The sequence below is a fragment of the Sinocyclocheilus rhinocerous genome, unplaced genomic scaffold (assembly GCF_001515625.1).
Source record: "Sinocyclocheilus rhinocerous isolate Xijiao unplaced genomic scaffold, SAMN03320098_v1.1 scaffold730, whole genome shotgun sequence".
Taxonomy (NCBI): domain Eukaryota; kingdom Metazoa; phylum Chordata; class Actinopteri; order Cypriniformes; family Cyprinidae; genus Sinocyclocheilus; species Sinocyclocheilus rhinocerous.
In genome coordinates, this window is record NW_015670605.1 from 448,764 (window position 1) to 454,533 (window position 5,770).

Genomic DNA, 5,770 nt, shown 5'->3' on the forward strand with positions numbered 1-5,770 from the left:
AAGCACATGGACAGAAAGCGGCTGTCACAGCATGTGAGTACTAAACTAAGTTCTCATTCACACACACAAGTTTACGTTAAAAACACACGAGTTACAAAAACAGTCGGTTATGTCTGTGAAGGGAAGCAGCTGGGAAATAAATCGCATGTTTATTTTAGATCAGTGTGGCAGCAGGAAATAGATCAATAAATCCACTGCTCTCTTGTCTCCTCTGGGGCTGGGACTGTAAATAGTGTTCTGTGCTCGTCTGTGCAGTCAAAGACAGAACAGTTAGCATGTTTTGCTCAAACTTTCGCCATGGCGTTAGAACTGGTACACTGTTGTCGCTTGCGAAAAAAAAACTTGGCGCCGTGGGTGGAAACTTACAGATTAAGGGGCGGTAATATTATAATGAGATCCCTTTGCCACGTCACCAAGGGAGCGAAATTAGACGCGCTCGTTTTTTCAGATGCTTGCAGAAAAAGGCTTACCAAAACAAAGTTACTGGGTTAATCTTTTTCACGTTTTCTTGGTTGGTAGATGCACCGAGGACCTGATTATAGCACTTAAAACCTGGAAAAGTCAGATTTTCATGATATGTCACTTTTAAACCATATAGCTGGTGTCACGCTGACTCTGTTCCAAAACCTAGCGAGCTCCCTACATAGGCAACATCTATAAATTTAACACTTTCTTTAATAGAACACTAAGCAGTTGGCCGTTTGTTAGTTGATTTGGAAGCAAAACCCCATCTCCTGTTTTATTTTCTGCTCTGTGTTGGTTCAGACCTGCTTCACAGATGTTCATATCTCTACAGATTTCAAGCATTCTTAAAGGTCCACAATAAAGTGTTTACTAGTGAGTAGCTCTGGTTTTGGCAAGGACTTGTTTGTTTAGGACTGACCTTTACGTTCAAACATAGTTATCAGTAATCAGCACAGGGGAATGAGAGAGATGGGAGGGAAAATATGAAACCTTCAATAGAAATAAGAGTGCCATCTCCACCTGATCAACTCAGTTACATAAAAGTCAGTGAAGTGTGTGGGATGTGCTGCGCTTTTCATTTTCTAAAGACCATTGTTTCATCGCACAGATACAATCAGCAACACTTCAGGAACCTCAGGAATTTGCTCGAAGGCTAAAATGAAATCCTATGGAGGTGTTGTTATTTGATCAAAATGTTTGTAGCCACTTAAAGGTCTGCATGAAATAAGAATATGCATGTTTAGGGTACAAGAATGCTCATTTTGTGCAAATTGAAGTAAAAAGCAAAATAAATGACACCAGCATATAGCTCCAAATTATTCAGTAACAAGACAATAAGTAGATACACGCAATGTTTGCGCAAAAGAGCATGCGGTACAGAAAATCACTCATAAACAGGTAACCTCAGCAGAGCAGGCTGGGTAATCAGTGTGTTTGCTCACCTATTAGGTCTCTCATCTGATGTGTGAGGAACCTGGGTCATGTTCTCTCAGGAGAGTCTTTCCCTGATGGAGGGAGAACAGGGGGGAGAGAGAGAGAGAGAGAGAGAGAGAGAGAGAGAGAGAGGAGGGATTATTAATTAAAATCCCTCGTTCCACTGTGGGATGAAACATAGCCTTGACTTGGAAAAGTTAATAAGAAATAAATTATGAAATGCATGAAATGTACTGCAGGCTTACTACAGGATGTCCTGCCAATTAAATGTAAGAAATAACATTTCATTATCATATAATGAACAACCTGGAAAATGTACTTTTCACTTACATGTACACCTAGTTTCCCATATACCATATATACAGAAGCACTATACAAACAGACTGCAGACACATGAATGATTAAACATGATTAGTGAAGGTTTGCATTGTGCAGTTTGTCTGAATTTGGGTGACCGACTATGAAAATGGCAGAGAGGGAAAATATGTGCTTTTGGAAAAGTGTTGCTCTTAATTATTAAAGCTAACATTTGCACAGCAAACATACACGATGTCTGTCCACAAACTCTCCCTTGTGAACAGCTTTTTGTTTTGTTTAGTCCTTCACTTGCTTTGCAATACAGATTGCAGTATTTGAACAACCTTAGCCATTAACCGTGCAGTATCGTATGCAGCAAGCCTGTTGGATAGCCTACTGCAACGATGAAAAGTCAAACTATGAGGACAGATACATATGTTCTAATTAACAGGTCAACATGTGTTGGGAATTTTAAGAACTATGTTAGCCCAGTTGAAAAAACCAGCATATGCCATCATTTGAGCTGGTCCTTAGCTGGTCATGAGCTGGTTTAAGCTGGTCCTTAGCTGGTCATGTGCTGGTCCTAAGCAACTAGCTCCTGCTCAGGACCAGCACATGACCATCTTAAACCAGTTTATGACCAGCACATGACCAGCTTAAACCATCTCAAACCAGCATCCATGCTTCAAAACCTACCTAACCAGCATATGCTGTTTTTTTCAACAGGGCTTCCCTCCAGTTGTCACTACAAAAATATCAGTTAAAAGACTAGTTAGACTAGTTACCATACAACATATGGCCTTTTCACACTTGAATTTTTAACCCTGTCATTTCTTAAACACTGGACAAACATAATCCCAGGTTATTTTTCTATTATGTTTGACAAATACATTTACACCTCACTTAATAATTCAAGCATGTTTGGCACCACAATACAGGGTAATGCTGCAAAAGCAAGTCTCCCGGATTAATGTGGTGCTGACCCCTTTAAAATGTGAAAAATGTTGCTTTAACCAAGTTAAACCAAGGGTTAAGGCCACTTTTACCTTGGTTAAAGTTTTGACTTTTTCAAAGACAAAACAATACTAACTAAAACTAAACAAAACTGTGATAACTTGGTATAAGCTGCCATTTTTATATTGTCATGAAAAATCTTACAACAAATCTGAAAGCTTTGTTTGAAGAACATCCCATATTAAATTATTATAGTGGCATACTTTATGAACATAGTATTTAAACAGAAACCATGGTCAATTTAAACAGTTAAAATGTCGAAGCAAATCTTTAAAGGGAAAAATAACAGGCAAAATGTTTCATACTGTAGGCTACATCAGGGTTCCTCAAATTTTGCCCTGGAGGGCCGATGCACTGCTGAGTTTAGCTCCAACCCTGATCAAACTCACCTACCTGTGATTTTCTAATGATCCTGAAGATATTGGTTAGCATGCTCAGGCGTGTTTGATTAGGAGTGGAGGTTAGAGCTAAACACTTTTAGTGCACGCTACATTAATTCTGCACAGGTCTCCTCGCGCTTCCCGCTCATCAATCACACGCGCCGGTCTCTCGGGCCAGCGGAGCTGACGGCTTGACACAAGTTGGCCATTCCGCTTGGCATTCCAGGCGTCCATCGTCTGTACGGATTACTTGCACAGCCTAATATTTCGTGGCACAAGAAAGCATTCATACTCGTTCTGTAGCGGTTTATTGGCTTCTCCGTATGATTTATTTGTGTGTGACAACCTCCCTCCCCTGCCCTCTGCTCCCCAAACACGCTTGATATTTGTTTTTGGTTATTAGTTTTCACTCTTCATTTGCATTTTGATTATGTTTTTGCATGAGACATACGACCACTCACTCCGCAAGAAAGAACAGGATTCATTAAGAACATGATGAATAAATGATAAGCTATAAAAATAAAAACAAATATGTATTCACACTGATTAAATGTGAGGAAATATGAATGACATAAAATATTGATGTAGCTGTGCAATAGTAATTGGTTTTGACAGACAGATGGAACTAAAACAGTACAGTCTTTGAGTAAAGACTTTAAAGTCTGGTCACTGAACTTCTGTAGACTTTAATCAACCAGAAAATACTTCCAACTTCTTCTATTTGAAACTAAATTTCCTTTGCAAGATGTACAGTTACCATTATTGATTATAATAGTATGAGTGTCTTAGTATTGTCACATTGCTCACTTTCTGTGTATAATTTACTCAAAGTTACTGACACTACAATAATTACTATTTACCCACAGACTATAAGCACAGGCGACACTCTTCTGCTACAAAATTAAAAAAACATTACAGAAACTCCTGTAAATGTCCAACATAACTGAACAGTAGACACTAACATGTCTTTCCCTTTACTGAAAAATGCTTAAACATAACACTTAATCCCTTTACTTTTACTTTTCTAATGCAGGCCCTTGCAAAGCATGATGGGAACTACAGATCCACTGCCCAGTTAGTTATGTCAACAAAATGATTCATGTAGGTTTAAAACAAATTATTTAAATAAACTTCAATTTAAAATATAAGTAGTGTGTACACAATAAAATTAAGTTGGTACAAAGTGCTTAAAAATCATGTTACTTTAGCTAATTTTAATTAATTAAACTGAACAAGGCAAACAGTTATTTTCTGAGTGTTGAAATGCTCTTTTTTATTTGATATTTGAATAATTTAAATGGATTTAAGGGAATAAGCAAGACAATCATTTTTGTAAAGTAATCACTCTTATTCGTATGGCTAATATGTTGAAAACGCAAAATATTTCTTGTCTTATCACAGTCTGTTATGAATTACATGAATCATGTAAATTCAGCCTATATTTTCAATTTAAAATGGAATATTCAGTAATGCATAAAAAATTAGTATGCATTACTGAATATACATGTTGCCTGCAGAGGTAGTTTTTTTGGTAACACTTTATTTTAAAGGGATACTCCACCCCAAAATGAAAATTTTGTCATTAATCACTTACCCCCATGTCGTTCCAAAAACAAAAATAACGAATTTATTCAACAATTTGTCTCCTCTGTGTCTCTCCGCATCACCGTAGCGCCATTTTGGAGAATATCCGCTGAACGCAAACTGCGTACGCTATTCTGTGTCAGCCGCGACACAAGGATAAATTTTCTGCGTGTATTTACGCTTTGATTTGAACGAAAACAGCGCATCCGTGCAGCGCGGCTGACCGCGCGTCTTACGTCATCAGCCGGAACTGCTTCAGTGGATGACAAGTCAGCAGAAGTGAGAGAAAAGTGTTTATTACGTTTGAAATATGGATATTTTTCTTACAAAAACTCATGGATTCGCTACAAGGGGCCTTTATTCATCCCCCGGGGCCGTCTGCGGCACGTTTTATTATGAATGCGCGAGCTTTATTTGACGACTTGTGGACTGTTCAACTGCAACACCTGCTGACTGCCCTTAAACAACTTGAAAGATCAAAGACAATTTTTAATATAACTCTGACTGGATTCGTCTGAAAGAAGAAAGTCATATACACCTAGGATGCTTCGAGGGTAAGTAAAACACAAGCTAATTTTCGTTTTTGGGTGAACTAACCCTTTAAGTGTTGCACACTTGGCTTTTGTGAACAGTAAAGCCCGCCTTCTTTGATTTGATTGGCCATCTTAATCATTTTGACATTGACAGGTGCTGTTAAACCACTCACCAGCCTAAAACTGAACTTTTAAAAATTTTTGTCATCCTAACAACAACCAGAGTAGCATCAAGAATATCAAATATTGGGTTTGTATAATCTTATTTTTTCCTACATTTTCATACAATCTGCTTACACCCCACTGATGCTTAGGTTTTGTAGTGGACCAAAAAAAAAAAATCTGTATAAAACAAATCATACAAATTCATATGAAATCGCCACCTCTGAAGTTTTCTCTTGAGATGGGGTTGGAAAATAAAGGAAGGCCACATAAAATGACCCCCGCCTAGCAACCCTACAGTAGCCAAAACAAACAGTCACCCATCTACCATTTACAATGTTAGATTTTCATTGACGCTAATGGACACAATCATTGCTTCTACAACTGACTTGCGAAGGAAGG